The sequence below is a fragment of the Phyllostomus hastatus genome, unplaced genomic scaffold (genome assembly GCF_019186645.2).
Source record: "Phyllostomus hastatus isolate PE091 unplaced genomic scaffold, TTU_PhHast_1.1 phas_contig_196, whole genome shotgun sequence".
In the NCBI taxonomy this organism is placed as follows: Eukaryota; Metazoa; Chordata; class Mammalia; order Chiroptera; family Phyllostomidae; genus Phyllostomus; species Phyllostomus hastatus.
Genome location: NW_025333709.1, coordinates 25031988 through 25053076, shown reverse-complemented (window position 1 = coordinate 25053076; position 21089 = coordinate 25031988). Strand labels below are relative to the sequence as shown.

The 21089-nt window shown below is 40.7% G+C and overlaps 1 protein-coding gene across 12 annotated transcripts in view; it reads left to right on the top strand.

Moving 5' to 3' along the window:
* The window catches only part of APBB2 (amyloid beta precursor protein binding family B member 2), a 323568-nt gene that overhangs the window by 74782 nt on the left and 227697 nt on the right, over positions 1–21089 (top strand). For 11 of the 12 annotated variants that reach the window (XM_045834008.1, XM_045834009.1, XM_045834014.1 and 8 more), the window contains one exon: positions 17282–17384. The exons of the other annotated variant lie outside the window; for it this stretch is intronic. The gene's annotated coding sequence lies outside the window, so the exon portion shown is untranslated. The remainder of the gene's footprint in view (positions 1–17281; positions 17385–21089) is intronic. 12 annotated transcript variants of the gene reach the window in all.

Genomic DNA, 21089 nt, shown 5'->3' with positions numbered 1-21089 from the left:
CACACAGACATTGATGTGAGAGAGAAACATCAATTGCCTCTTACACACTCCCTGACCGGGAATTGAACCTACAACATTTTTTGTTTACGGGGTGGTGATCCAACCAACTGAGCCACCTGACAGGGCTGGTTTCCATTTTTAAAAGGGTTACTTAAATAAGTGAGACTACGTGAAACTAAAAAGCTTCTGCACAGTAAAGGAAACCATTAACCAAATGAAAAGCCCTACTGAATGGGAGAAAATATTAATAAATTATATATTATTGGATAAGGGGATAATATCCAAAGTATGTAAAGAACTCATATAATTCAGTAACAAAATAACAAACAATCCAATGAAAACATGAGCAGCAGAACTGAATAGACACTTTTTCCAAATACATCCAAGTGGCCATCAGGTACTTGAAAAGATACTCATCACTAATCATCAGGGAAATGGGAATCAAAACCACAGTGAGATAGCACCTCACACCTGTTTGAATGGCTTTCATCAAGAAGACAAGAGGTGAGTGTTGGCAGGGATGTGGAGAAAAGGGAATGCTTGTGCACTGCTGGTGGGATTGTAAATGTTGGCAGCCACTATGGGAAACAGTAGGGAGGTTCCTCAAAAAATTAAAAATAGAACTACTACATGATCCAGATATTCCACTTTTGGGTATTTATCTGAAAAAATGAAAACGCTTGAAGAGATGTATGCATCCCCATGTTCATTGCAGCGTTATTCACACAATAGTAGGGTGTGGAAACACCTAAATGTCTGATGAATGGATAAAGATGCGCACACACACATACTTGTACAATGGATTTTAGTCAGCGAAAAGAAAGAAGGAAACCCTGCCATTTGCAACAACACAGGTCGGCTCTGAGAGCGTTATGCTAAGTGACGTAAATTAAAGACAAATACTGTATGGTATCACGTGTATGTGTCATCTAAAAAAATAATAGTGTCAAACTCATAGAGACAGAGAGTAGAAGAGGGTCGCCAGGGGCTGGGGTGGGCAGAATAGGCAGAGGTTGGTAAAGAGGCATAAACTTTCAGCTCCAAGATAAATAAGGTCTGAGGACATGATGTACAGCACGGTGACTATAGTTGATAACAGTGTATTATATAATGGAGATTTACTCAAGGAACAGAACTTCAAGTTTCTCTCACACACAAAAAGACCGGATAAATCTGTGAGGTGATGGATGTGTTATTAACTAGATGGGAGGAATCCTTTCACAATGTATAGGTATTATCAATTCACCATGATGTATGCTCTAAACATCACTATTTTATATGTCAGTTGCACCTCATTACGTCTGGGAAAAAAGGATCACTTAAGCTACAAGTATTCAGTATATTTCCATTACTGTGTAATTTATTACAGATGATGGTATTTTGTGGATTAAAACAAGCAAGTGATGATATTTTGTGGATTAAAACAAACAAGTGATGATATTTTGTGGATTAAAACAAATAAACAAACAACCATATCAGTACACCAGCCACAGCAGTTAGCTGTATTTAAAAGGTTCTGAAATAGTCCTGGGGGGTGTGGCGCAGCGGGTTGAGTGCAGGCCTGCAAACGGAAAGGCTGCCCATTCAATTCCCAGTCAGGTGCTTGGCTGGGTTGCGGGCTCCGTCCCCAGGAGGGCGCCTGTGAGAGGCAACTGATCGAAGTATCTTTTGCAGATTGATATTTCCCTCTCTTTCTCTCTCCCTTCCTGTCTTTCTAAAGATAAGTAAATAGAATCTTTGAAATTTATTTTTAAAAAGGTTCTGAAATATTGTAGAGTGATTCTTCTTTGACGTAATTGATATCAGGCTGTCAGAAAAATGGGATCAGACCAGCGCTAATTACAGGGCATTACCTTGTTAAGTGAGCATTCAAAGGCTTTAGGTCTGTGTAGTAATTCAGGTCCCATTAGGAAATGGTGGCACATTGACATTGGGAACTCTGGCAAGGGTGTAGGGGAATCACATAGACAGTGTAATAATGCTTCGGGGCTTGTGGCAGCCAAGCTCCTTCCACTCGGGACCCGAGGGGTGAGGGAGGGGTAATTACAGGGAGACAGTGAGCTCTGTGTAGTGGCCACCTGACAGGACTGGCGACCTGAGAGAACCCTGCGGGGCAGGAGTTGTTCTCCCTCCTTCAGCTCTCCTGTGGGTGCCCTCCTGTGAGAACCTCTCCACTGGCCAAACGCAGCCATGAGCCAGAGGGCAGGGGTGCCTGTCATTAAATGGTCAGCCACTGGAGCAAAGAACAGGGTGGAAAGCAAAGCAGCAAGTGGAATCCGATCTTAGGAGACTCCTAAGACACTCTTTATGAGTTAGAGTTCTGATGTTTGCTCCCCCTGCCCCATTAATACCTCCAGGCACACTACATGTGCGTGTGTGAAACACACACACACACACACTCCTTTGTCCTCTCTTCTGTGATCACGTCTGATGAGGGCAGAGGAGCAATTCATGAACTGTGAAATCTGAGGGCATTTCTGGTCATTTCAGCGGTGCTCAATTCTGCAGTAGGTGCCACTGGGTGCACAAGGAAAGGTTTTGATAGCTCTGCACACCTCAACTCTCTCATTTCTGTTAAAAAATTCAAAGCACCTGAGTTACTGATGGTAGAATTCAACATTGTATTTATTATTTAGAAAAAGTCTTATAGTTGGACACAGAAGGAAAAATACAGTGAAGCAGAAATTAAAGCCTCGGTGAACTATATTCAGTGTTGGTTATTCTGGTTAAAAACAAACAAAGCAAGCATTGAATGTTAGCCTCTTTGATCCCAATGGTTTTAGTTTTCCACCATTGGACATATTAAAACTTTGAAGACACAGAAGTACTATTCAATAAACTGCTTCTTTCAGCAGCTTTCTGGGATGTCCTGGCACACAGGAGGCCTTGGGTTTCCTTTTAGGCAGGAGCAGTTAACTCTGAATTAGTCACTCTTGTGCAAAGTCAGGAGCTTTGTATTTCATACAGGGGAGAATTTTTTTTTAATGATTTGATCTTTTAAAAATATTTGACTTTGCATTTGATTCAGATTCTGAGAACCAAAGGTTCTAGTAACAAAATGGCCAAATTGGCCAACAAGTCTATGGAAAGAGAAATATGCACATGCCAGCTTTAGGTGTTATTTTGTAGAGGGTGGTGTTTGTAAGAGGCACTCAAGCTGTGTGGATGGCAAGACTCATTTTGCTGTCCCCTTTTTCTGGAATCTGGATGAAGACCAGGACCTGCGGCACCTTCCCCAAATGTTTTTGGGGCCGAATTGGTGGCTGTGCTGAGGACTCAGGGGGGAAATAAAACTCTCTTTTCCAGTTATGGTTATCAGTCACATGGTTTCTGTTTTGTAAAACAGAAACATAATTTATTCTTTAAGAGGAAGAAAAGCTATCTTGAACTTCCCATTAGCTTTCAGGAACCAGAACAGTGTATGTTTCTGTTTCACGGCTTTTGCCCGTGGGTGAGCTTTGCATCACAGGATCATTCATGTGGTTGTGGGCCATTGGGTCTAGGGAGCACCCCTGTGAGAGGCATCGTGTTAACACGCAGGGGCTGTAAGCGTGAGCGAGGCCATACCCTAGTCTTGAGTTAGTTTATGTAATTCTGCTCAGGAGGTTGGATGCACGAACAGATAAATGACCTGCAGAGAGAGAGCACCTCCAGAGAGGAGGGCAGTGCTGTGGAAAATTACAAGGGGAGAGAGCGCCTGTGTTGCTGGGTGGAGAGGGCAGAAACACAGCTGGCCCTGAGCCATGCCTGGAGGGGTCCTGAGTGGGGCCAAGTCAGCAGAGGTAGACTCGAATGAGTTCTGACTTCAATGATAAGCCTTGATTTTCCTTATCTATAAAATGGTGATATCTTTACCACCCTTATCACAGTACTTTTATGAGACTAAATTACAAAATACCATTGTTTATTATTGTAGCTAACATTATCAAACGGTGTCTGTTAAATATTTACTTATTTGTCATGCTCTGTGTCTTTCACGGCTCTTCTGTAGTTTTCTAAGAGTCTGCTCTAAAATAGAGTTGCTGTTACTCATGGCCATTATGAGGCTAGCTCCACTTAGGGAGGTTTTTATATGTGGGAGTCTACCAGATCTCACTAATGCAGCGGAGAGAAGTCCCTGGCCAGGGGATCCGAAACTTCTCTTCTTTAAGGAAGAATAAGGCATGGTAGGGTTGAGGATGTTAATGTGTAGATGCCTGAAGTTCTGGGTTTGAGATGGCTATAGAACTTGAGAATTAGGATTTTAATTTTTAAGAAAAAAGTACGAACACTATTTTTTTTAAATTGAACTTTCCTAGAGTCTTTCTGAGGTTTCCTTTAAGAACTTGAGTTCACTTAGAGGAGTGGAAGATGTGGTAAATTCCTTCCTGGGAACATTGATTAAATGGTGGTGAATTGTGCTGGAGAAGTTGGACCCTGAAACATACTAGTGTTGTAGGTGGGGAGGGATACACATGTACAAGGTTAGGTTTTAAATACACATGACGCACATTCAGGTGGAGATCCCAGAGGAAATTCAGCCCCCAAAGAGGCCCCATCTGCACATCTCGGCGTCATACCCTTTGCTAAAGGCCACTGGGCCACTCTTTGCTGGACTTGCTGTCAGAGGTGCTGTGTGAGCCAATCAAGAAAACTAACCTCATGGTCACATTCTTTTTTTTTTCTTTTTTAAAAGTAGACTTTTTTAAAAGACTAGTTTTAGATTTGTAGGAAAATGGAGACAGTGGTACAGAGTTCTCACATACTCTCTCATCTTGATTCTCCTGTTTTAACATCTTACATTAACATGGTACATTTGCTACAGTTAATGAACCAATATTGACCCAGTATTATTAACTAAAGTCCATAGTTCAAGTTTTTTCATTTTGATTTTTATCTGGGTCAAAAACTGCCCTTTTCCACTCACCACGTCATTCCATCCCACTGAGCTGTCATTTCCTGACAGCAGTGGCTTTTCGACAAGGACGGGTTGAGGGAATCAGTGAATAAGGGGCTGTGCCTGCCTCGAGGTGTTAGATGTGCTGGGGAAGGATCAGGCCCGGGAGCGAAGGACGTGCACCTTAGCGCTTAAGAGTTTGGGAGCAGATGGAGCTCCATTTGAATGAAGCCGGGAACTGCCATTTGCTTACCTTGTGACTTAGGTAAGTTACCCAGTCTTTCAAAGCCTGTTTTCTCATCTGTGAAAAGTGGGTGATAACAGTTCCCACCTCAGGGGGGAGGAATAACATGAGTATGTGAAAGAACACATGCGAGAGTATGTATACCGGGGCCTCACGCATGGGAAGCTCTCAGTCAGTGTCAGCTTCCATTTTCTTCGTGCAAGATGGAATGCGATCAGTATGTGGAGAGGCTCCGGGTGTTGTGGGGAGTCGGAAAAGTGGGGGCGTAAGTTAGGGGATTAGGGATGTTATCCTAGAAAGGGCAGCATTTGAAATGGACCTAAAAGAATAATTAGTCAGCTCTCACCAAAATGACTGTGACCGGAGAGAGAAGATACCAGGTTGAGAGAATATAATACGCAAAGGTTCAGAGGGGGGAAGGTATGACACAGTGTCTATAGAGGAAGGAAAATCATTTACTGTAGATGGATGTAGCCTAATGTGGCAAAACAGTTGGACAAGGTAGATAAAACTGTAAGGTCGTACATGTTTTCTTATTGGTATACATTTAAACATTTAATTCTAACAGTTTTCAAATATAGGAGAAAGTAGAGAGAGTAGCACAATGAACACCCGTGGACTCCCCATCTACTTTTAACAATTACTAACATTCTTTTCTGTTTATTTTGTCCGTATAAATGTATACATATTATGTTTTGCTGAAATAAATTGTGGATATCATCACAGTCTACCCCTGAAATTTTAGCATTTGTCTCTGGGAAATGAGGAAGCTGCTTTGCATAAAACACAATACCATTATGACACCTAACAAGGTTAGCAATGGCCCCCAAATTCCATTTAATAACAGCCCATAGTCAAAATCCCCAAATTTGTCCCCCAATTCTTTAGCCTTAAAAAATATGAAAAATCAGAATCCAAGCAAAAGACCATGTATTACTTTTTTTTTATTGTTATGCCTCTTAAATCTCTTTAAATTTAACATTCCAATGAAGACAGTAGGACATTTGAGCTTTGGGTTACTGAGAAGGCTATGGTGCTTTCCCCCTCTCTTGGGCCCTCTATCATCAATGTACTCCAAAATACAAGCAATATTTCCCGCTAAGATAGAGGCATAGGTAGATACACTTTGCCTCCTTGCACAATCAAAAGAAGGACAACAATTAATTTAAAAACAAAAAACAGCCAAAACTGCCAGAAATTGAACTGTATGGAAGCCTGACAACCAAGGAGTTAAAAAAGAAACATTCATCCAGACAGGTAGGAGGGGCAGAGATGGGCAGCTGTGATGTAGAGGACACATGGCAAGGTGGCAGCTGGAGGACCTAGCCGTCCCACGTTTGCGTGGGGATAAACCGGGAAGAACAACTGGGTAGTGCAATAAACCGTGCAACCCAGGGTTCCAGTGCAGGGAAATAAAGCCTCAAAACCTCTGGGTGTAAAAATCTGTGGGGGTTGTGGCAGTGGGAGAAACTCCCAGCCTCACAGGAGAGTTCATTGGAGAGACCCACAGGGTCCTAAAATGTACACAAACCCACCCACCCAGGAATCAGCACCAGAAGGGCCCAATTTGCTTGTAGGAAGTCGGGGAAGTGACCAAAAGCCACAAGAGCCCAGCAAGTGGCATTGTTCCCTCTCAGACCCCTCCCCCTCATACAGCACCACAATGCAGTGAAGTGGGCTCTCCTGCCCTGGCAAGTACCTAAGGCTCTGCTCCTTACTATGTAACGGGTGTGCCCAAACAAAGAAATGTGGCCCAAATGAAGAACAGATCAAAGCTCCAAAAAAAAGAACTAAGCATTGAAGAGATAGCCAAACTATCAGATGCAGAGTTCAAAACACTGGTAATCAGGATGCTCACAGAAATGAGTATGGTCGCAAAATATAGGAAAAAACGTGAAGGCTATGAAAACTGAAATAAAGGAATATGTATAGGGAACCAACAATGATGGGGAGGAAACTGGGATTCAAATCAATGGCTTGGATCAGAAGGAAGAAATAAACATTCCACCAGAACAGAATGAAGAAAGAAGAATTCAAAAAAATGAAGAGAGGCTTAGGAGCCTCCGGGACAACTTTAAATGTTCCAACATCTGAATCATAGGCGTGTCAGAAGGAGAAGAGGAAGAGAAAGAAATTGAAAACTTATTTGAAAAAATAATGAAGGAGAACTTCGTCATTCTGGCAAAGGAAATAGACTCCCAAGAAGTCCAGCAAGCTCAAGAGAGCCTCAAAGAGTTGGACCCAAGGAAGCTCACACCAAGGCACATCATAATTACATTACCCAAGATGGAAGATAAGGAGAGAATCTTCAAAGCAGCAAGAGAAAAGGAGAGAGTTACCTACAAAGGAGTTCCCATAAGACTAGCAGCTGAATCCTCAAAAGAAACCTTGCAGGCAAGAAGGGGCTGGAAAGAAGTATTCAAAGTCATGAAAAGCAAGAGCCTACATCCAAGATGACTCTATCCAGCAAAGCTGTCATTTAGAATGGAAGGACAGATAAAGTGCTTCCCAGTTAAGGTCAAGTTAAAGGAGTTCATCATCACCAAGCCCTTATTATATGAAATGTTAAAGGGACTTACCTAAGAAAAAGAAGGTGATCAAAACTATGAACAGTAAAATGACAGCAAACTCACAACTATCAACAATTGAACCTAAAAAAACAAAACAAAACAAAACCCAAACTAAGCAAACACCTAGAACAGGAACAGAATCACAGAAATGGAGATCACATGGAGGGTTATCAGCAGGGTGAGGGGAGGGGGAAAATGGGGCAAAGGTACAGGGAATAAGAGGCATAAATGGTAGGTACAAAACAGACAGGGGGAGGTTAAGAATAGCATAGGAAATGGAGAAGCTGAAGAACTTATATGTATGACCCATGGACGTGAACTAAGAGTGGGGAATGATGGTGGGAGGGAGGGTACAGGGTGGAGGGGAATAAACGGGAGAAAAAAATTGGACAACTGTAATAGCATAATTGGTAAAATATACTTAAAAAATAAAAGCAGTACTGAATTTCAATAAAATACATGTAAAGAAGTCCAGATAGATTCAGAGTTCCCCCAGTGAAGATGATGACTGGGGTGCTAGTTTCAAAATCTCGAGCAATCACACTTCACTAACTCAGCATATGCTTACTTGTCTGGAGTAGTCTGGCACTCGACTCTCTCAAGTCAAGAGAGATGCGATGACTCATTGTTTCCAGTGAGCCGAATGTCCAGTGTGTCTAAATTTCAAAGATATGAAACCCCTCCTGAATGCTACTGTGTAGACACACAGAAGTGATTTTCAGTTCCGCTGTATATATAAGTCTTCCAGACAGTAAATTCTAATCCTTGTGGGTAATTTCCCAGTGAGTTTCACAATATTTCTTTAAGGCCAAAAATCAGTTAGGACTGTGGGTGGCATTGTCCTATGAACACCTGCAGCCTGTGATGGGAAGCTCTTATCTGGAAGTTGGAAGAGAGTTGACTTGGGAAGCAGAGGATGCAGAGCCTGGTTAGTTCCATTCTGACCAGAACAGCCTGGTTATGCCAGGGGGTGGTTGGGCCCCTTCTTCGTCTTGGACCCTCCCAGAGTCACGAGAGGAACGGCTGGGCAAGTGTCTGGAAATGATGCCCGGATTGGAGTGGGTGTGAAATGCCCACCTGCCAGGTCTGCAACTTCTACAACTTACAGAACAACCCTGGCATCTTTTGGAACTCCCCTGAAGGGGAGTTGGGTATTCAGGGAATGTCTTGCAAGTGTGCACCCTAAATTGCCTTTTCCTCGTGATCTGTTCACATTATGCTTTGGAATGGGGGCTCTTCCGAGGATTTCTGCTCACTTCACTTGCAGGTGCACAGTGAGTGCTGCTTTCATTGATTCCATCTGGCCCTGATGTGGGACCCAGCCCACCCCGCCTCCACTGGGACGACACACTTTCGCCTCCTGTTCACCTTTCAGGAGGTTCTGTTGACCCACTTGGAAGAGGTTCAGTGTAGCGCCTGCTCGTTTTGTTCTTCTGTCCTTAATTTGTTTGCCTTTTATTGTATTCCAGCTGAATGGATTCTTTCTCTTTCTTTTAAGGGAAAGGAACCTGAGAGAAACAATGCTTGCAGTAGTGACTGCTTGTTAAGTGTAATTGCTGTTTTATGTTAATCTGCATGTTAGAATGAGTATGTAGGGAATTGCTAAATTCACCAACCTGTTATCTCCCGAGTCCTTTTAAATATATTTGTTGCTTAAATAAAGATGTAGCCATGCACAGTAAAAATGTCCAAACATACAGGTTTTTATGCATGTGTACGTACAACATTTAAAATTTTTATTTCCATCAGCAGGAGTCATTATAGAGTACTTGGGAATTATAGAAAAGCAGAAAGCAGAAACCCAGAGATAACCAGCATGAACACTCTGTGAATTTATGTCTTGTCATTCTAGTCTACATGCTGTATCTGTTTAAATGGGCATAATTTCACCATAACTGAACATTTGCTACTCAAAATGTCTAGAACATTTTGCTACTCAGACATGGTCTGTAGATCACCTGCATTGGCATCCTTTGGAAGCTTGTTAGAAATGCAAAATCTTCATCTCCATCCCAGACATACTGAATCATAATTTGTACTGAATGATGTTCCATGTGCATTGAAAGTCGGAAGCTCTGGAACACAGTATGTGTCCCCGGGGGCACCCAGGGCAGCATGTGAAGTGGGTAAGACCCAAAGGGCCAAGACCTATGCTCTCTCTCCTTTTCCATTCCCCTCCCTGCTACTCTAGGCTAAAACAATTTCTCTCCATATACGGTAAAGATAAAAATGAGATAAAAAATTTCTTTAGCAAAGCAGAGCAACCCATTTGAGAAACCCAACTGTCTCACACATCAACATTTCATTCAGTGAACATCCACTAAGTGCCTACTGTGTTCCAGGCCCACGTGTGCCTCTCATGCGCTCCGCAGTTAATGCTTAAGTATACTGTGTGGAAGCATACAGAGGGCCAGGAGGGCGGCGTGGTTGGTTGTTAGGGTTGGGGGCCGGAGGTTGGAAAGACAAATGGTCTCTGGGCTGAGTGCTGAGATATGAATCAGTGAACATGAGCTATGAGCCTGCTGGGCTCTGGGAGGGCACGAAGTTGGATAAACTGGATCCTGTCCTTCAAGGATGGTCTGCTGGATTTAAGGACAGGAGGCAGTGTTTGAAACCATACAAAGCACTTCGGTATTAGGGTAGAGCCTGAAGACCAGGGTCTGAATGTTAGCTTCACAACTTGATGATGTCCCTTGGACAAGTTTATTTTACCTGAGGAGCCATTTCTTTGGTAAACTAGGGATAAAGTAACATAAACTACTTCACAGAATTACACTGATTTAAAATGAGACTAGCATAGCAAAACACTTGCTTACAGTGGGTGCAGAATCAATGCTGTGTGGCAAAGATATTTTTAAAAAGTGCCATGTGAGTGCCATAGACAGAATATTGAGGAAGAACAAAGAAAAAGAGGTCGTTTCTGCCCAGAATAGGAGAGACATGGTGGCCAGCACAGCCTTGAGGACGTGGACGGGGAAGGGAGGGTGCAAAGCATTGGCCACTGGGAACTGAAGTAAAAGGTAAAGCTGCAGTTTTGAGACTGGATAGACGAAGAAAAGAGGTAACTAACAGAAATAAGAGATCGAGCTTTGTGGGGGGCATTCTGTGTCCCCCATGCTGAGCTGGGGGCAGCTGCTGAATGCTGTTGGTCTGGGGGGCCTGTTTGCTTCTGTGGGTTGTCATTCAGACACACCCCGATGTGGGCTCACCCGGGGGTGGGCACGGGATGAAGTGCCCAGACTTCCCTGGCAGGGTGTTCGGTCGGCACAGATTGCAAATGGTCTCCTTCTGTCTCGTTGGAGATGTCCACACCTGCATGGGGTTTCTCATTAGGACAGGAAACAGGCAGATTTTTTAAAACCTTGAGACTTAACCTTCTTCAAAACGGGTGGAGGAGAACCTAACTTTTCTGTTGCTAATTTTCACCCATTGTCATCCTCACCCTTGGGTTTCTTTTTCCTTTTCCATTTTCCTTCCCCCAGCTAACAACCATTAATTGCTACAGAACAGAAATGAATTGTAAAAAGTTTTTTTGAAAAAATGGACTAAATGCTTGAACACCAGTGGACTGCGATCCTATTTGTGTCAGTTTCCTTTCAACTGTAGCTGCTTTATGATCTCTCTTTATAGGGAAGAGATACAGCCTGCAAGTAACCATGGTTACTAGTTTTTGTATGTCATGGGTAGCCTGCCATAGAAGATGCTAACATTTTTTCAGATTTGCTTTATCCCTACATCTCTGTTTTCCTCTCTTTCCCTCTGTCCCATACTCCTTCTCTTTTTCTCCCTCCCTTCCTCTCCCGCTCCCTCTTTGTCCTCCACACACAAGTGCATACACACTTAAATTTTTTCTTGCTAAACCATTTGAGTTAGTGTAGAGATACGACCTCTAGCACAAGAATATTCTCCCACATAACCCATGATACCATTATCACCCAGAAGTATTATCTTACATATAGATACTATTTGAACGCCTATTCAAAATTCCCCAGTTATTCCAATAATGTCTTTATAACCCCTCTCTTCATCTAAGATTCATCAATGGTCATTTGCTGTATTGAATGGTCACCCTGTTTTTGTCATTCATGGCACTGATACCTTGGAAGATTCCAGGACAGTTGTCTTGTAGACAATCTAGGTTTGTTTGTTACTTTATGATTAGATACAGGTTAAGCATTTTGATACAGATTAAGCATTTTGACAAATATACCACATAGTTCTTGTGGAGACACATGGCATTCAGTTGTCCTGTAACTGATTACATCAACCATCACTTGGGTTAGGTGCTCCGCCAGAGCTCAAGGTGCAATACCTTCTCCCTTAGGGAAGTGGTAAGTAATCTGGCAGTGACGCTCTGAGGCTGTGTGAGTATCTTGTCCCACAACACCCCTTTCCCTCGTGGTTTTAGCATCCATTGATGATCCTTAAGAGAATCAGTTACTGGGTCTGTGATTCCAAAGTAGGATTTTCTGTTTCTGCTATTCATTTGGTGTTTATTAGCTCGAATTCTGTGTAAAGATGAGCTTCCCACTGTCCTCTTTCATGAGCATCTATGGGTTTATGGTTCTTTTTTATTCATTGTGTTATAATTCATCCATATCATTTTTGTTGTTGTTCAAACCAATGAACAGTAGAGCCCTTTCAAGGCAACTCCTATGTCCTTCTGTTGCCTTTTGTCACGTATACATTAATATTTGAGTACTTCCTGTTTTCTGGCCTAGTAAGATGCTCTAGGCTTATCTTGTACTTTCCTTGGCTGGTACCCAACTACTTCTCCAAAGAGCTAAATTATTTAGAAATCAAGATCTGGGTAATTTTCCTTAAACTGCATATAATCCAGAGAGAGTTAAGAGCCATTAATCATTTGCTTAAGATCCCCTACCCATGAACTTCTGCTAAAATATTCCCATAAAGGCATTGGGAGTTCAGAAGTGGGAAGGAAAGGACCAGTGAGAGGAAGAGGTCGTCGGAAGTCAAGGTCTTGGGGCTTTGGACCAGAGGTGGCACAGTGATGTAAAAGATGACGTGCCAGAGACCAATTTAGATTATGTTGGAACTCTGGGGAAGACGACAGAGCCTGAGAAAATGGTTTCTGCATTTTTTCCAGGTAGACTCTGAAAACATTGGTTGCCCTTTTTTAGTATCCGGTAATGCTCCAAGATTGTTCCCCTGAGCTATACATATGCTAATTTTTAGAGCAATTTGAGAAATACAGGTTTCATCCTGAGAGTTCCTAAGTGCTCTACATTTTCAGTCAGTGTGACATATGTAGAGATTAATATATATTTTACCATATCTTCTAAAAATTAAAATTCATAATTTTTTGAGTACTCAGTTGAATGTAGTATCTGAGTTTACTTGCTGATTATAATATTTGGTTGCAAATATTAAAAGTAAAAATGTGCAGCATTTTAGGCAGCAACTTGTGAGATACAGAAACCAAGAATTTTGAAGTTATTTTCCAAAGTAATCAGCATGCATCTGATGAAATGATAGCATCTTGATAGCGTCTCTGAGGGAGATCTTGACCTTGAACTGGCTGACTTTTCTGGAACTCAGTATCTCCTCTGTGCTCTATTTTTATTTATAATAGCATAATTAAAATGATCATTTGCCTATTCTCTTCTTTCAAACAGAACAAAACATGATGCAGTAGCTTTTGTTTCCATTTTATAGGGAACCTATGAAAATGCTTAAAAATACACAAGCAGATTTGAAACAGAAGGGTTTTGTTTTTGTTTGTTTTTTTTTATGGAAGTCAGTATTTTTGGAAGTAAAAAGAACACAACAAAAAAGCAAAGACTACTACCTCTATGCTTGGTGCAGCAGGAATATGGTTATTTTTCAGATGTATACACTGAATGTTTCAGATGCTTTGTAATATTATGAAACAAAACCACACATACACAGACTTTTAATCCACAGTACTTTTGGGGAATGGAGAGCTGTAGGAAAGCAACTGCTCTGTACGAAATAGGTGCTGGCTGTATGGTACCTGAGGAAGGTTAAACTGAACATGGAAAGGCATACATGATCTAAATTCGCTGCTTAGCAAGCATAGGTGAGTGAACTCCGGTGTGTGGGGGCCAGATTGTCCCAACTTGTCCCTTGACTCCTGAGGACCCTCACCATTCAGTTCTCACGTGATGTTAGCATATGGGGTTAAACCAAGCATACGCATGACTAAAAAGTTGCCGTTTTGGGCAAATGGATTATTTGCAAAGTCAAATTTTGTCATTGTCAGGAATATTTTAATGTAACTGAGGTCTGTTGGAGGTCATACAAATCAGTTTCTCTTTTCTTACTTTCTGTTTAAAACTGAGCATTCATCCTGATGCCCAAATCCACCCCTTCTTATTATATGTCCTTAATCTTGGTCTTGTTTGAAAGGAGCTGTAGCCAGAACACAATTTCTTCATTCAGAACAAAATTTCCTTCAGACATTAAGACAGCTTGAACAGAATTATATAATTAAAAAATCTTTCATCTGTATTTTGCTAAGTCCATGATTGTTTTAGCCAGTAAAAGCAGATTATATATTGGACGCTGTAATGGATTTATATATTTTTCTGGGTTGCCCTTGAACTGCGAGACAGAAACTGTATATTTTTTAAAAAAAAGATTTTATTTATTTCGCCCTGGCTGGTGTAGCTCAGTGGATTGAGTGTGGGCTGTGAACCAAAGTGTCGCAGGTTCGATTCCCAGTCAGGGTACATGCCTGGGTTGCAGGCCATGACCCCCAGCAACTGCACATTGATGTTTCTCTCTCTCTCTCTTTCTCCCACCCTTCCCTCTCTGAAAATAAATAAATAAAATCTTTCAAAAATATTTTATTTATTTTTTTAGAGAGAGGGGAAGAGAGGAAACATCAACGTGTGAGAGAAACACCTACTGGCTGCCCCTCACATGCCCCCACTGGGGACCTGGCTCCATCCCAGGCATGTGCCCCTGACTGGGAATCAAACCAGTGACCTTCCTGTTTGCAGGCCAGTGCTCAGTCCACTGAGCCACATCAGCCAGGGCAGAAACTATATACTTTTAAGGGTTCCGTCATAAGACTGGATCTGTTTGTACTCATGGAGAAAGCTTCTGGTGTCCTTGTTCCTGGGCTGATCTTCATTCTGTTGTCTAGATTCTTATGTGAAATTAAAGTGGGGATAAAAAGAGGTTTTTCCACCAAATGCTTTAGTCTTTCTTTTATATAGCATATTGTTATTTTTAATTGTAAAAGTAGATTACTGTGGAAAATTTGGGTACCACAGGGAGATGCAAAGAAAGTAAAAACTATTCTACTCTACTTCTATTACCCCAAATTAGCAGCTATTCAAATGTTGACTTTTTTTACTTCTGGTCTTTTTTTAAAGATACAGATACTTTTAAACAAAGTTGGTACCATATTGAACACATTGCATTAGAGTCTGCATTCCCAATGAACACTGCTTAAATGCATTTTCCCATTTAATATCTTACAGATTTTAAAAATCTGTTTTTTTTATTATTCAGTGCTTCAATTTTTCAAGTTGTTTGAAATGACTACTTATAGTGGAAAACTTCTTAGTACATATCTTTATGTGTATGTATATCTTACATTTTTAAAAGGGTAAATTCAGAGTCTTTTAAAAAGTTTATTAGTTTAAAGGAATTAAAAGTAATTTAATTCAGCTTGTCCTTTCCAGCAGTTATGGTTAAGCCTTCTTATATGCAAGAATCTAACTTTCCAACACCAGCATCTCAGCCTTTATAGACTGGTGCAGTAATAACACCTGAATAACATCAGTAAGGAACTTCTCATGAAGACATGTTTCACGAAACCAAAACTGACACTTAAGGGTCCATACTTGGTAATTGTGAACATTGTGAATGAGAATCTTTCTAAAATTGTATTTCATATGCTGCTGTTCCCTTTAACATCATGAAAAGATTTGAAGAATCAGAATTTAACCACTTCTGCTTTAAATCACAAGCATCCTTACAAACACTAGTTACTGTACAGTCAGTTCTGCTAAAATATGATGTATGCATTTCTAAAAACCACCAGGCTGTGCAAAATCATGCAGGAAAACCCACAACACTTACGGGGTAAATAGAGTCAGGGACACAGCACTTGAAAACCTTTAGCAGTGTTCACTAGTGATAACATTAAAAAGTTAGATAAGAACTGAATAAAAATTGTAGCACAATTTTACACATATGAGGTGGTTAAGGAATATATAACTGTGGCACTTTACCTTGAAAAAGCCTGACCTTTCTTGGGGACTAAGGACTTGGAAGGGTTGCAGCTTGTGGGTTATTCTCAAGTGGTGGAAGGAGGGTTGGCAGGGAAGGTGGGGCTCCCGATGAGGACAGTGTGGCTCACAGCGCACTGGTGGAAATAGTTCGCTGGTGCAGGTTTGCTGCACGGGTGTTTGCATTGCCTGTGTCCTTATGCAGCTGGGTCCTGCCTGGGTGCAGTCTTCTGCTGTTACCTAGTGTTGCTTGCAGTGACATCATGCATAAATGTGTGAAATTCAAGTCATGCCCAAATTGTTTCCTGCCATATGAATCCTGGAACAAGCGCAAGGTTCACAGCAGAATCAAGTACACTATGGTAAAACGGTGATGTGTGGGCGATATTCTGCTCGTCTCTGTGCTGCAGAGTTAGTGCATGTGAAACAGGAGAACCTAGCCTGGGAGTCCACACGTATGCGTATTGGCAGCAACACTGCCACTATAATAAAAGATGCCTATTGATGTTTCTGGGATTCTGTCTGCTTTCCAGTTACGACTGCCTACCATAGCAATTCCTTCTGCCTTCATCTGATTGACCTATTTTCAGCCTGTCATGGTTCACAGGTGACTTTATTATGCTTCTTAGAATTCCATGTAACATAAGGCCCAGAATGGGAGAGCCCAGACTTGAGGTTATGGTTTACCCACGGCATCTGTTTTACCTACTCAGTTTTTGTAATCTGTGAATGAGTTATTACCTGTTCATCCACAGGGTTGTTGGGGAAGTAAACTTTTGTTTTAAGTGAGGTTATTACTGTCATGCGGAATTTTTGGATTTTCTGTTTTCTTAGAAAAAAGGGAATAGGACTCTTCTTATTCCCACCTGCTGCAGCGAAGGGTGCTTAAGTGAAAACATCTGAAGGGCATTGAAGAGCTGTTGATTTTCTTGAGGTCACTGTTCCCTTCTATCACAACTGCCTCTGTGTTTGTGAGACGAGCTCGCCTGTGGAGAGTGGGGTGCACAAGCGTGATTTCGGAAGACCTTCCCTCCCAAGTCAGTGTAATTAGAAGTCCAGATCCTCCCTCGGTTGCTTTTTATGAGTCCCTGAGAAGGACATTTTTACTGTGAACGGTTGCCAAGAAGTCTTGCTGATTCCTGCTTTAGTAACTTTAATAAGACAACAGATCAAAATACCGTCTAGATTTAGCAAGCCTCAGTTAGCGTCCGAAAGAAAGGTAGCTAATGAAGCTCATCATTTAGATATTCCAGCGAAATCTGTATTTTAATTATGTAGTGAGAATCTGAATGGCTATGGGTGTTTTGATGTTTAATTTCCAACCTGACTTTGAGTTTTGATTTTTGTGTCTCAATTCCATTTTCAGATATACTTGGCCTTGCCCGACCTCATTGAGTGATTACTGGTGACAAAACTTTGTGGGAAAAGGGAACTTGTCTTCTGAGCTTTGTACCAAAGACCTGGGCAAAGTAAGTCATCTTCCAACTTGCTTTAAAATGAAATTCTGTTATACTTCTCTCAGGAAATTAACAGTGGTTCTGTAGCCTTTCCCCTTCCTTTCCCTCCTGGCTTCGTAGTTTTATGTACTCTTATGGATTTGAAACATGGAAAAGGACTCAGACCTTTTCCAAAACCTTCTAAAGAGGCTTGGATGACTCTCTGCCTTGTGGCATTTCTTTGGGGCTTCAAAAAGTGAATCCTCAAGGCTGTGATAAAACCTTTTATTTGATGTGCAGTAGACGGATTAAACTTGAAAGATAAGGGAATGTAATGTGGTGTGACAGAAAAGTGAGTCCAGTCCTTTGACCTTCGGGTGTTTAGACTTTATACAGGCTCTTTGGTTCTGAATTTTTAGAAGAGTAGCGAAATCCGTTGAATTCTTTTCTTGCCTGGAAAGGAAAACAAAACATAGAGTCACTTGTTTAGTAAGTTCCTTCTGTAGCGTGGTCTTGGAAGATCTAATGCACCTGTCACTTTATTATTTTATACCTTTTTGAGGTATTTTAAGATATGCTAATTGAGACATGCATGAATGATTTTGCTCTCTTTTAGAAAAAGTTGCTCGAGGCTATAAAGTTCAATTTTATTCTCTGATCTTTTCGAAAGATAAAACGGGCTGTAAAGATAACAGTCAGTCTGCTTTGCTGCAGATACTACGCTGTGCTACACACACGCCTCCTTCCTGGCCCGTTCCAGAAATGGTATCGTTGGTGATGGGAGCTGCTCACCCATTTAATTACTAGAGAGTTTTCTAGACTTCTGGGCCTTGCGTCTTATAGTTCCTCTGCATTTCTTATAGTACAAATGAGCTGGTTGAAGCATGGCTAAAATAAAGCAAGGCAGAAAATAACTTTGCTCTAGAAGTCTAAAAGCATTAAATAATAAGATAGGATTTGATCAGATTTTAGTGCTATATTGTATTCACTATAAACATAATTAAATTGTGTATTTTATAATAATTATGATAATAAAGTAAAGGTCTTTAATTATGAATCCTATTTGAAGTTTAAGATTTTATTTATTTTTTCCTTTAGACAGAGGGGAAGGGAAGGAGACAGAGGGAGAGAAACATCATTGTGTGAGCAAGAAACAGTTGCCTCTCACACACCCCCAACCGGGGACCTGACCCGCAACCCAGGCATGTGCCCTGACTGGGAATTGAATGACCTTTTGGTGTGCAGGCTGGCGCTCAATCCACTGAGCCACACCAGCCAGGCCTGAAGTTTAATAAGATATTTGTGCTGAAAAAATATTATACACACGCATACAGTGTACATACACCACAAATATAATTTTGGAGTGCTGTCAGGTCTCTGCTAATACAAATTCTCTGAAAGGAAGGACTTTGAAATTTTTCTCCGGAAACAGTTAATTTGTTACCCTGAAATACTGTAGTAGTGAAATACTGTGGGCAATGGAATTTTTTTTAAGTAATACCAATTTTATTTAAATTGTGTAGCCTCATATTTGCATATTAACCTTAAAATAAAGGAAATCTTGTGTGGTGCGGTTATTATTTTAAGTTGGAAGGATATTTGAAAGAGGATCATGTCGGAAGTCACCAGTCTGTTCACAGAACAGAATGAAAAGGACAGAAGATGAATTCTCTGGGCTTTGGGATCCAGATACTTGCAGCGGTGTTTAGACTGGAAATACAACCTAGCCTTAGAAAGAAAGCTCCTTAAACTGCCTTTCAAATAATTTAGCATCTCCTGAAAATTTAATAGTCTCTGGTGAAATATTTTCCTTCCATTATACCAAAATATTCCCTTTATGACAATGTTACAAAAGTAATTTTTCCATTTTGTAGAGGCAAGATGTCGGTAGGACTTTCACTCACAACAATGAGCACCAGACTGACAGTGTGTTGCCAGAGGGACCATGGCACATAGATCTCTGCTTATTAAACCCGCTGTCACAGATGAATATTTATATGCACCAGAGGATGTCCATTATTCACCTTTAAGCTAAAAAGTAGGAGAAGAAGGTTATAGTGTGTGAGCATGCTCCACGTAAATCTGGCTCTGAAGAAACAGTTGTGTGGCAGTAAACACTAAGGGGGAAGGAGGGAAGTCCTTTCTGAAATGTCCGCGTCACGAGAGGAGGTTCCTGACCTACCTGGTACGTCAGGGTGTTGGTGACTGATTTCTTTTGAGGAGGCAGGGGTGTAGTTCCAGGGAAAATTCAGAGCCATGACCTTCACACTTCTGTTTACCTCCTTTTGTCCTCCACTTCTATTTTTTTCTTAATTACAAATATGTTTTCAATATCTTTCCTGTTTCAAGCATTTTGTCTAGTTATTTCAGGTGGATTTCAGGAAACTTGAGTCTGTAATGTCTGCAAACTATAAGAGGCACTTTTGAAAATTAGCCATGGATTGTTAAGAGGTAGAATACAGCTTCTATGTTATTGCCTTATTTCAATACATATGTATTTTTATGTTCATACTGAAAGAGTAGTATATGCTATGAATTGTTTGGTGTCTTGTTTTTTTCCCCCTACGTAACAATACACGATGAACTCCTATGCTAATATTTATGTTCAATATCATTTTTAGTGAAAACAGAATTACTGATCTTAGCTTTTTGTGTAATTTGAGGATATCCTGGCTCTTAGTTGTAGAGGAGTAAAATATGGGAAGAACATGGTGTAGGTTTTTCATCTGCCGACAGAGAACAGTCCACGGTTCTCCTTCTGTGATCTCTACAGTGTTTACTGTGACCAGGTGGCTTCTGAATAGGAGGCTGAATATCTGCTCAAAATTGTAGGTGTCACCGTCTGACAGGTACTATGGATAAAGCACTGTCTTCTTTGGTCCCTTTATTATATTACAAGCGTGCTGGTGACACACTCCTCCCGCTTGGCTCTGTCTTCGTCAATACTTCTGTGCTTCAGGAAGGATCCCATCTGCATATTTCTTCCTCACAGGCAACTCTAAGTATTTCAGATAAGACGGGTGCAGAAGGGATCTGTAGGGATTTCGTAGACTTCAGAATATAATGCATTGGAGTAAATTGCAGTTCAAATTAATGGAAGATGCAAAATATCTTATATACCTTTGCATACTTTCTCAATTTTAAGTTAATTTATTAAGCCAACATCTGTTGAGCAACTACTATGTGCCAGGTTCTATGTTAGGAGCTCATTATTCAAAGATTAATAAGATGTGCTCTTGCTTTCAAGAAAATTAAGTTTTAAATTCAGAGCTCGAATAACACTTATTCAGCATGTACCATGTGCAAGCAGTGGTCTGGCTGTTCTTAGATGAGGTGTTTGGCCACTAGAATTCAGCAATGGTATTTATTAACTCATCTCCTCCAAAAGCAGTTATGAATAGCTTTTTCTAATCTTTAATTTTTTTCTTCCATTATATTTTATTAAACATTTAGTACTTGCTACTAATTGTTAAATTAGCAAATGGAAAAAAATTAAACAAATAACAGCATTTAATTGATAAATTTAGAATGATGATTTTAGAAACATGTATTTATGTGTGTATATGTATTATACATACATAAATAACATCTTTTATAGATAGAAACCTGTATACATATAACATAGTCATAATTTCTCCTACTAAAGTAGTTCTTAGTTTACATGTACAGTTAAATATATCAAGATTTATTTTGTTTTGTTTTTGTAATGTTTTATTTTCTTTTATTTTCTAAAGTACA